Below are 12931 nucleotides of genomic sequence, written 5' to 3' on the forward strand. Positions count from 1 at the left end.
GTTGATTATTGTTGAATGTGCAACGTGTGGACTGATATGGAGTGTTGTGCATGTTGTGCGGGCTGTTTCGAGGTGTTTTTGGATCTTGTTTTGACTAGTTCTTGATGTGGTTAGTTGGACGAGTCGTTGTTGATGTTATTCTGGTCATTTCTATAGTTGGTTTGGATGTGGGGGAAGTGAACAATATAGGGAAAATGCCGCCCAATTTTCTAGAAATGAGCTACTAACGTTAAAATACGTTTTAAGCCTTTCCGTAGCTTAACTATAGTTCTTAACGTCTTAATATAGATTGAGGTATTTCGGCAGCGTATACATATCGAATCACGGATTAAGCGTCAAAGGTATGTAAAGCTATCCCTTCTTTCTTTTTGGCATGATCTATATGAAACAAACAGACGACGAGCATATAAACTCCAAAGAAGCTCCTATTCTTAGAGACACTAGGATGGCTAATGTTCTTGATTTCCAGAAGCTATTTCATTATGTCCTGATACATGTCTAAGGTTCCTAAAGTCCTATTTGATATAATCCATAGTGACATTCGAGGGGTACTTGACATGACTGTTATCTTCAATTCTCAAGTGTTAGTTCATTCTACTTATTCTATTGAGTCTCAGATGATGATTTAGTTTGCATATGGTTGCTCATTATCCTGCTCGTGCATGCTGTTAATATATCATTCACCGAGTCCCAGGTCGGGTATGTAGTCGTGCACAGTTTCACTACATTGTTCACCGAGTCCCTCACTAGAGGGTCGGGTACGGTATTGTTACACCTTGGAAAATCTTCCGTTGGTACGCAAGTGAATGAACTAGTGAAAATACGAGTAACAGGTTAATGATGACTTGAGGGCATTTTGGGAAGGAGTTATAACGTCCCTTAGATTGTTAATGAAGTATTAAACAAGTATTAAGAAAGTTCCATAAGGATCGGAGATCAATCGAAGTGACGAGAATAAGTTCAGTGGACTGGTGGGTTATACGGCTCATTATATGGACCGTATAATGTTTTACGGACCGTATAATGGACCGTAAAACCATCACGGAAAAGGTTGCTCGCTGGTGAAGTTTTACGGTCAGTTATACGGACCATATAAATTTATACGGACCGTATAATGGACTGTAAAACGTTCACAGTGAAGGGTGAAGGAGAGACCCATTTCATAGGTCAATTATACGGACCGTATAATGGACCGTATAATGAACCCGACAGATCAGTGATGGGTTATTAAATAAGAGGCCAAGTTCATGAAATCATTTCCACATTTTATCCTTCTCTCTAAAACATCTCTCTACATTTATTACACAAGGTTTCAAGGATTATAAGCCATCAACAACATAAAACAAGTGAATCAAGAGTAAGAACCCATCAAAGATCATCTAAAGTCAAGAAATCCAAATGGAGGGAAACTAGGGTTTTGCTCAAAGTGGAGTATTATCAACTAAAGCTCATTCCTACGATATCTAAGGTAAGATTCATGATATTTATATGTTGTTCAAGGTGTTTGAAGGTTAAAATGCTTGGTCATTAGAAGAGTATAGCAAAATGGGTTATGAATGATGAATAGTGACGTTTTTGAGAAATAGTTTGAATTGAATCATGATTGTTATTGTGTTGTGACATGAATGTGTTATAAACGACGTTAAGACCATGAAATAGACATTGTATATGAACGGACGAAGTTGGGTGTTGTGACCATGAATATGGATGAATGTAAGTGAATTGAGAATGTGGATAATGTAGATTATTAATGGCCATTGTTATGATATTGTGAATGTATTGTTGATGTTTGGAAGTTGAATTACGATATGGAGGAATGTCGTATAAATAGAGAAATGTTGTCCGATTTTCTCTAGCTTTAGCCATGTGGGCTAATTGTCGATTCTAATGATAGTACGACTTTAATGAAGGTAGAAACGTGAGCATCCAAGGAGTACGTGCAAGTGTAGAATAGTTCGGCGAAAAGGTATGTAAGGCTAACCCTTCTTTCATAAGGCATGGTTCTTTGGCCAAAAGTCTAAATTCTCTATAAGTCTACGATTACTTCAAATGATTGACCTTGTGAGCTAGTAAACCTATGACATAGATGTAACGATAACAATGAGGATAGAAATGATGCTAGAGATGACTATTATATGTTCGTGTGCCTATGAAGGGCTATAATATGACCTCGAGCATATGATGCCGGGTAAGAATATATGTATATGAATATGTATAAGTATGTATATGATTACGTAACGCGCGCACACCTCTGCAGATGGTACGGATAACCCTGATGCCTTGGTAGGGCCAGGTATGTATGACCTTGAGCCTTGGTTGGCAAAGTCTGTATGAAACACCGAACCTTCATGGTCGGGCAAGTTATGTATATGTATGTATATATGTGAATATGTTATGTATATGAGATGTAAATGATTATGAGAGTAATTAAGTACGGATGTGGATGTATGTATACGGATACGCAATAGAAACGAAATGCCCCTATGGAAAGAAAGTAAGTGCCATGATGATGATATTGTTGTCTCCCCTCCTATGTTACTGCCTAAGTTATCTATTATGCTTCTATATTGATGTTGATCATGCTTTACATACTCAGTACATTCTTCGTACTGATGTCCTTTTGTTGTGGACGCTGCGTCATGCCCGCAGGTGCATAGGGAGACAGACTGGACTCATAGTTGCTTATTCAGAGATTGCATAGCAGAGCTCCATCTCATTCGGAGCCATAGCTTTTGGGTACTTATTCTTTTGTGTACATAATTATGGGCATAGCGGGGTCCTATCCCACTCATGTGATATGCTATACTCTTAGAGGCTCGTAGTCACGTGTATATGGTTAGTTATGTCTGGCCTTGCCAGCCTATATTTTGTATATCATTTTGTTGGCCTCGTCGGCCCATGTACATTGTTGTGGCATAGCTGCCTATAATGATTAAAGATGTTGTCGTCCAATGGGACTAGTATGATTAATGCTTAGAAATGTATGATTGATGATGTGGCTCATCTAGATGTGAGTATGAGTGTAAGCTAAGGGGTGCCCGGGTGGGCTAGCACCAGGTGCTCATTGCGGCCCCCTAGTCGGGTCGTGACAGGTATATATATATATATATATATATATATGATTATTGCACCGAGTCCCATGATATATGATATAGAAATGCATGATTCTCATCTCGTAAGGCACAGGTGCATTGGTATCTTTGATTATCATACTTGCCTCCTGTAATCTTTTATTCAGTCATGATCTTCTTTATTGTATTTCATGCTTTATATACTCAGTACATTCCTCATACTGACCCCCTTTCTTCAGGGAGGGGGGGGGGGGGCTGCGTTTCATGCCCGCAGGTACAGACACTCGGTTTGGTGATCCCCCAGCCTAGGACTTCTGCTCAGCTGTTTGGAGTGCTCCATTGTTCCGGAGCCTAGATTATTTTGGTACAGATCTTTTGATGTAGACTTATGCATATCTAGGGGTAAGGCGGGGCCCTGTCTCGTCATATTTCACATTTTATTCTTAGAGGTCTGTAGACATGTGTGGGTTGTACGTAGGTTTCGGTCAGCTATGTCGATATGATTCATTATGGGTATTTCCGTATATAGTGGCAGCCTTGTCGGCTTGCGTATTACGCTATGTGTTTGTTACATCCCGTATTTTCGTGCGTCGGAAAGCGTGCGAGTTAAATGACACTACTAACGGAAACGTGGTTATTCCCCAAGCTTATAGGAGATTAGAGTGAGTACAGATGTATCATAAGGATTAGAAATTAAACAAATCGAAGAAAATAAGTTTTGTCAAGGTTCGAAATTTATTTGAATGAAATACGGTCCAAGCTATAACGTCCCGTATTTTTGGACTAGGAAATTAAACCATCCAACATGAGCAAATTTCACCGAGGCCGTAGAATTTGAACATATTCAAGGATGAAAATCGAGAGCTCAGTGTACAAAGAGTTTGAGGTTCCGAAATAATTTAGGACTTAACAAGTGTGACCACGGTGATTGGGAATAATATTTTATGTGTACTAAAAGGGGCTATGGACTAGTGCTATGTCACATAATCATGGAAATGAGTATATGAAGTGTATAAAAAATAATTGGTATTAAAGTGAACTGAGATCAAGAAATTAATTATGTGTATAATTGGTTAAATTGGAGATTGTAGTGGAAGACAAGAATTTAAATTAAATTATGGAATAAAGTGTTGATGGACATGACCACGTAGTACCTTGCAAATAAAGCAGCTAGTGGGTTTTATAACATTAAAAAGGAGGAGGTGTCAATTCCTTAAGATGAGGTGCGATGGGAAGACCAAATAAGGCCACGTGTAAAAGAGAGTACACGTATATCTCTTAGTCACTACGTGGATTCAATTTTTTTTTTTAATATAGGCAGCATATAGGAGTAGTAGCAGAATCATGAATTGGATTTTTGAGGAGGAACTTTTTCATTTTAGAAAAGGGAGCCCACGGTCAAACATTCTTTTTATGAGTTCAATTCAGTATCTCATTAACATGAGCTAATCCATAAAAGATTCTGGGGGTCAGCAACGTGTATATATGTTGCAATCAACATGACTTTCTTTTTTTTTTTGGTAAAACGTGACCTCCTTAAAAATGAAGCAAAGTGTAATTTTTCTCAAGAACAACATACGGGTTTCGCCCATCGCTTCGACCTCGTTGTTCCCATTTTGTCGTATGTTGAATTCGGGCCTTCTTCGAAGTGAAGTAAGGAGGAAGAAGATTATTTCTCGACACTTAAGGTAAGAATTATCCTCTTCTAAGTATATTTTAATTCATTGAAGTTATAGCTAAATTGTGGGATGAGAATTACGAAAATTATGCCGCAAATTGTATAAGTTGTTTTCTGTTGTTATCGGGTAGGTTGTTTGGTGGTTGTTGAGTTGTTTATGGGCTGGAATTTAAATATTTGATATGATTATTTCTGTTATCGTTGTTGTTGGCATTGTTGTGATAATCGGAGATTAATTGGAATTTCGGGTTAGGCGAATTATATAGAGGAAATGCTGCCCGATTTCCGTTAAGTTCTAAACTAATCAAAATGGAAATATGGAAGTATGAACTAAGAAGTGATTCACATTAGTAATTGGTTGTAGATTTACAAGATTGGGAAGTTGTAGTTTATTAACAATAGTGTTATTCTCATATTAAATAGGCTAAAAGGCGACGAAGCAAGCTTGGTTACGGTTAACCTGTAAAAGGTATGTAAAGTTAACCCTTCTTTCTTTTTGGCATGATCTTTATGAAACAAACAAACGACGTGTATGTGATTCCAAAGAAGTTCTTATTCTTAGAGCCACTAGAATGGCTAATGTTCTTGACTTCCAGAAGCTATTTCATTATGTCTTGATACGTGTATATGATTCTAGAAGTTCTATTTTGATATAATCCGTATTGATATTCGAAAGGTACTGGATATGGCTATTGTCTTGATTTTCAAAAGATGATTCGTTTTGAATATCCTATTGAATCCTTGAATTCCATAAGCTATTTCATGTTAGCTTGATATGTGTCTATGATTTCCGAAGTTCCATTTGACATAATCCATAATGATATTTGAGTGATACTTGACATGACAGACTCCTTTGACACTCAAGTGTTAGTTTATTTTACTTATTCTATTAAGCCTCAGATGATGACTTGGTTTGTATATGATCACACACTACTCTGCTCGTGCATGCTGTCATTACGTCTTTCACCGAGTCCCGGGCCGGGTAAGTTATCGTACACAGTGTCACTGAATTATTCACCGAGTCCCTTACTAGAGGGCCGGGTACGGTATATGATATGATGATATGATTATGGCACCGAGTCCCATGATGGGCCGAGTATGGTATACGTGTACACGACTTTATTCACCGAGTCCCTTACTAGAGGGCCGGGTACGGTATATGTATATGATGATATGATTGTTATAGCCCGTATTTTGAACGTTTGGATATTTCAAAGTCGTCGTGGGAAGTTAAGGACGAAACCATTTTCAAAAACTACATTAATGCGCAAGTCGTTAAGAATATCATTTATGACCATTATTAGTATGAAAATAATGTGAGAGCCTAGGGGCAAGAGGAGAAATTTGCAAAATGACCAATGGAAACAATGTGGAAGGCTAGGGGTAAAATGGTCATATTGAGAAAAGTCGAGGGACGGAACGGGAATTTCACAAAAATTTTATGAAAGTTCAAAAGGGCCACATTGGCCATGTGATGGAAACTATATGGGCCAAGGTGTACATGGCAAGACTTTGGTTCATCTTTTATGCTAGGAAAATTTCAAGAAATTAAAGGAAACTTCTAGAGAGGGGCATGTGCCCCTCACATGCTTGAAATGATAACTATATATATGTGACTCCCTTTCTAATTCAAGACAAGATAAAGATGAACAAAAATAAAAGAAAGAGAGAGAGGTGAGTTCGGCTAGGGGCTGGCCGAAACCAGCCCCTCAAATTTGATCATGGAGGGTTGTTTTCTTCTAGTTTCTTGCTATGGGGAAGATGCTTGTCAACAAGGTGGAGTTGTTGGAGCAAGTAGAATACTTATATGGATGGTTCATGAGTCATAACCAAGTGGAAAAGATGAAGGATGAAGGTAAAGAACTAACCCTCTTTTATGTGTTATGAATATTGTTGAAGTATTGTAGTATGTAGAAATGAGTGAAATTTGTGAAACATGTGTGTATTGGTGTGTGTAGCCGTGTGTATGGGCTGTTTTGGAATAGAAAGAATAAGAAAATTTTACTTCGTATTAAAATTGTTGTTATGAAGGATTCATGCGTATTGTAGTATATGGAATTGGAAGAAATTCATGAAATATGGAATTGTTGGGGGTTGGCCGTATGGTCCCCTTTTGTGTAGTTGGGAATGAATAAATTGTTGTTAGTATTTTGGTTGTCGTCGTTGTGAGTTCTATGATGGAAAATGAAGTTTTGATAATCCAAGTTAAGATTTTAATTATGCGGGTTGATTTGGAAGCTAATGTGATTATAATATAGTCGTGATGCGGTTTCTTGATTTTATGAAATGAAGTTGTAAATGAATGTATTGTAGCATAATGTGTGAATTTGGGAGGAAAGAATGTGTTTAGTGTTGGTTGAGTTGTTTGTAATATCGTGTGAATTGTTTAAAGGGTCTGGAATATTGTTTCGATTGGGTTCGGATTAGAAATGGAATGTATGAACAATTATGTTGGTTTGAGTGTAAGTAGTCGAATTAAGTATAAGATTATGATGTTGAATTGTGTAGGAGTCGCTAATGTGAAAATGTGTTTTGAACAACTTATTGGTGTGTTAGTATCTTTGTTGGTTTGGCCGGGTTAAATTCCCGGATGGTTGTTGTTGATTTGGGGCCGAGCCTTATTCTCGGGATTGGTACATTTACAGAGGAGATGCTGCCGAAATTCCGGCAGAACATAAGAAAACGTGTTTGAAAGGTTAAGGCAAGTATGTGACAACGAGTCTAACGAATGAATGAATCCTTTTGGACGTAGATTGACAAGATGGATGAACCCTCTTGCGTGTAAGAAAACAAGTTGGATGCGTAAGCACAACCAGTTGGTCGTCGCCCAGGTATGTGAGGCTTACCTTTCTTTCCTTGGCATGCCCTAGAGCCATGTAGGATATGATATGATATGTATCTTGAGGTTATTCCATTCTGTAATTCGAAGTCTGTTTGTGATCTGTATGTTTTCCCTAACTTAAGTGTCAAATGAGTCTGATAGGTGAATCGTGATTTAAGTATTTTTGATATAAACATTCTGGACTAATCGTTCCGACACAAATGTTCTGACGTAAGTATTTGGCATAAGTGTTCCGATATGAGAAATTCAGATACAAGTATGGACTCTGACCTGAATATTCCGACATAAGTAGGTTGAATTAAGTATCCTGGCATAACCCTTTTGATATATTTATTCTGACTTAAGTATTCCGACGTACGTATGATTCCAAAGGTTCTATTTGGTTTGATCCATAATCATGTCTAAAAGGGTAGTTAACCTGATTACGGCTTTGGTTTTCCAAGAAAAGCTTCTGAAATGATTGGAGAGCGTTTTGTACTTCGAACGCTCGTAACTTTTGTATACTAACTCCGATTGACCCGAAACTTGTTCTGGACCTTCACATGTCGATAGGCATTCTGTCATAATCCTTTTGATATATGTATTCGGACCTAAGTAGTCGGTTAGAGGAAACCCGATGCAAGCAATTTGGAACATGTATTCTGGTTGAGTAAAAGCGCTAAGTACCTTCATAGAAATATTCTGTTAAGAGTAATTTGACATAAAGTATTCTGTAATAAGGAATATGTTATGCATATTCTGAGAATATGTTTGAATAATCTATAAGTAATTGGTAATAAGTAATCTGTATGGACATTCTGAGAATACGTTTGATTAATTTATTGAGCTTGAGTTATGCGCATTTGATTCTTCACGACTCTGCTCGTGCATATGTTATGATTTCCTTCACCGAGTCCCGGGCCGGTATGTATCGTACGGATGGTTCGTCGGGTCCTCTGTTGGGGGCCGGGTTCCATATATGAATTCCGAAGTATGATGTGTCCGGTTTCGGGGTACTGTGTTATATGTCCGTCCCCGGTTACCGAGGTTATGTTACGAAGTATGATGTGTCCGGGCTCGGGGTGCTGTGTTATCTGTCCGCCCCCGGGTACCGTGGTTATGTGATGTGTGACGGAGATCGGAGAAAAAATTCTGGAAGTTAGATGTGCTGTGGCGCCAAAGGCAGGAGTGGCAGCCACGTTCCTATGCTATCGTGCGCATTCATTGGCACTGTTCATCGGTTCCTCGGCGTGTTATCTGTCCCCGAGGCCACCATGCATATGATATGATGTGACTGTCCCTCGGCGTGCTATTTGTCCCCGAGGTTATCGTCTGTATGATATGGCACTTGTCCCGGCGTGTTATTTGTCCCCGGGGTTGCCGCGTATGTGATACGATATCCGATTCTGATATGCATGACTTATTTGGGAAAGTAAGTATTCTGACCTTCCGTACATTCTGTATTCCGTCTGCTATGTGATGGCATTCAAGCAATTTGTACGTTCTGAAATCTGTCTGGTATACGAGATGAGTAAGTATGATTCGTGTCTGGAAAAGAAAAATGATAAGTGTTTGATATTTCTGAATAAGTTTTTGTATGTTGTTCTGTCTATATCAGTCATGGTTTCGTTTTCTGTACTTATGCCTTACATACTCAGTACATATCCGTACTGACCCTCTGTTCTTTGAGGGCTGCGTTTCATGCCGCGCAGGTACCCACAAATGGCTAGACGAGATGAGCTGAAGATGGTCCAGTGGATTGGCGGGCTCCATTTCCTCTAGGAGTGCTGCCGAGTCAGGGTATGTATGTTGTGATGTCCGATCAGTATTAGAGACTTTGCAGACAACGTCGTGGGTAATGATAGTCAGTCTGTAAGCGGTTTCATCAGCCGATATGTTATTTTGTGTGTCGCATAATAAATTTCGTACAATTACAGACTTGTTAAATTCTGGAAATAGTAAGCGGAAGATTTCGAAAACACAACATGTATTTTATTTGTAATTGACTTTCAGAAAAAAAAAATTTAGGTGTGTAATCAGGGTCTGCGGGTTCGCTCGGCTCCGTATGTGGGGTCGGGTGCCCATCACACCCTAATAAGATCAGGGTTTGACAATGATGATACGATGATATGATGTTATGATGATGTGATTATGGCACCGAGTCCCATAATGGGCCGGGTATGGTACATGATATTGATATGCATGATTTTCACATCATAAGGCAAGTGTATTGATGTTTTAAAAGTCATACTTGTTTTTGGAAATTCCTATTTCAGTTATGATCCTTTTTACTGTATTTCATGCTTTATATACTAAGTACATATTCCGTACAAACCCCCTTTCTTCGCGGGGCTGCATTTCATGCCCGCAGGTACAGATAGTCGGATTGGTGATCCTTCAGCATAGGACTTCTACTCAACTGTCTTGGAGAGCTCCTGTTCCGGAGTCTAGACTTTTGGTGCAGATCTTCTAATGTATATGTATATGCTTATCCAGGGGTTCGGCGGGGCCCTGTCCCGTCATATTTCACTATTAGTACTCTTAGAGGTCTGTAGACATGTGTGTGGGTTGTATACAGATTAAGATCAGCTGTGTCTATATAGTTATTGTGGAAGTTCTGTTGTTGTAGTAGCCTTGCCGGCTTGCATATGTTATCGTTTCGTAGTGGCAGCCTTGTCGGCTTGCGTAATATAATGATATGTAGTGGCAGCCTTGTCGGCTTGCGTAGCATAATGATATATATATATATAGTGGCAGCCTCGTCGGCTTGCGTATGTTATTTCGTTGTGATTGATTGAGGACCTATAGTATCAGTCCGACTATGTTTAACAGGTTTATATGGGTGTCCAGCTCGGGCACTAGTCATGGCCCACGGGGCTAGGACGTGACAAAAGTGGTATCAGAGCAGTTCATCCTTGGAGTGTCAACAGACCGTGTCTAGTAGAGTTTTGTTTATCGGTGTGTTGTGCACCATATCTATAAACAGGAAGCTACAGGACATTTAGGATGTTACCTTTCTTTCATATCTAAGATTGTGCGATAGAGCCCAGCCATAGGAAATAAAATTCCTTATACTAACCTTTGATTTCAATTGAAGAATGGTATCGACAGAAAAAAGTGACTGATAATATTGGAAGCTACACAATACACAGGTAAGCAACGGTGCGAAAGAGACATGTCGGATAAAGTAAGAATATTGAAATATGTTTGACATGTAAAGTTGAAGGATGAAAGGGGAGGTAGATAGGAATGTATAACAGGACAGATCGCTAAAGGATCAGGTACGTCTCGAGGTGCGACATATGAGGTAAGTCCCGACACCTTTATACTTTTTACTGGAAATTGGGAGCCCTGTGTGGCTATGATACGATATGATATATACGTATATATGTTGGCCCTGTGAGGCATTGTTGGTATTTCCTGCGTGCAGGTTTTGGGATAGTAAGAAGTATAGAGGAAACTCTGCCCAAATTTTCCTAGAAATAGGAAAAAAAAGAATGAGATATAAGTTCATAATATGTCTTGAAAGTCGATATCGATAGGGTAAATTTATTATGTTGGATTAAAGCTTTAAGAGATATCCTCCATGTCATTCGTAAGAGGCACCATTCTTATTTGGGAAATTTTATTTCGAAGAAGCATATATGAGCAGTAAAGTTTGGAATTCATTTGAACGGACCAGAATACTTTCCAACCACATTTTTACCTTAGAAAAGCTCATGTTGAAGGGCAAAAACGTCCAGCGATTAAGTTTCACTTTTATTGAAAAGTACAAAGCATACATCAAGTAGTTTATGAACTAAACAATTCGTTCACGACTCAGGAATAAATTTGGAGGTAAACCATGTGAATCGAGCACTAGAAGTCCTGTGGTGCTTGTCGGATTCTAGTTTTTCTTCTGGTGGTGGTTGGAGAATGTTTCATGGTGACATTTTATTAGTTCTTAATCAACTAATTGGAGATGGAATTTGTGGAAGGAAAACTCAAACTTGTGGGCTGTCTAGGATCATGTGTTTCATATGTTGTCGGATTCTAGTTTTTCTTCTGGTGGTGGTTGGAGAATGTTTCATGGTGACATTTTATTAGTTCTTAATCAACTAATTGGAGATGGAATTTGTGGAAGGAAAACTCAAACTCGTGGGCTGTCTAGGATCATGTGTTTCATATGTTGTTGATGAAATGCTGGGATAATTTGGAAGGGCTTGTGATACTAAGGGATGATTTAGAAAAAGGTGGCAAATCTTTTATTAAGGTATCGAGTGAACTGATAAGTAGGGATAAATTACGACGAGTTTACAGTTAAAAGGAGTAGTAGTATGATTGAGATAAAAGTACGAAGGAGGAAGAATTATGACAAATTATGAAGGTATTGATAAGATAGCTTGTGAGATATTAAGGATAAAGTTGATCAGAAATGGTGAAGGGTTAAGTACGCCTAGTCCACAGAGTATAATTAAAACATAGTAAGAATCGTGAATAAGGTTATGAAGTGTTACGTTATAGGATTGACTACGAACAGGATGTAATCTGAATACCATAAGGATTGTTATAGAAATAAGTAAAGCCTAGCGAGGAAGTAACTTAAAGATATGATGTGATCAGTGTGAAACGGAAAAGAAAATATAGAACGAATAAAAAAAAAGGGGCTTACAAAGTTCTATAGGAAAAGTTCAGGATAGAGATCAGGTGGTAACGAAAGTGAAAGTGAGCACAGGAAGAGAAGGAGTTAATTGAAAGAAGAAGATAAGAAGAAAGCGAGTGGGATTACAGTGTAGCGATGTGTTATGACGTATATAGCTAAGAAAACGAGTAATATAAGCGACAGAATTATGAAAGACCGAACTAAAGGAAGATGAGCAACGAGACAGAATGAGTGCCAGAAATGAATGGTATGATAAGAACAAACAGGGATGAACATAATATACCTTGAAAATAAGAAAGGGGTTATGTAGAAGTAGTGTTTTCCGAAGGATACAGGGGTAGCATAAGATTCCTCGTGTATAGAATGAAGGATTGACATAGACTGAGAAATGAAAGGAATACTAAAGGAAGCACTCAAGATAGACGTAATAGATTGAGTACGAGTATAAAATAAAAGAGAAATATATAGCTATGAACTTAAAGGTGTAATACAACGACAAGGCGATAAGATAAGACTATCATTAAGACGAACTTGATATGACTTTGAGTAAGTTAGAAGTCAGTGTTGGGTACACAACAAGGGTGAAAGAGCATAAGGCATAAAGGAATACTGCGTGTATATAACTTCACCTCGAAAATAGTGAAATCCTTAAAGGACAAGGATTGTGGATTTAAGAAACAACTGAGGTATTGTAAATTTATTAGAGGAGACAAATTATA

This window comes from Lycium barbarum, chromosome 8 (assembly GCF_019175385.1).
Source record: "Lycium barbarum isolate Lr01 chromosome 8, ASM1917538v2, whole genome shotgun sequence".
Classification (NCBI taxonomy): domain Eukaryota; kingdom Viridiplantae; phylum Streptophyta; class Magnoliopsida; order Solanales; family Solanaceae; genus Lycium; species Lycium barbarum.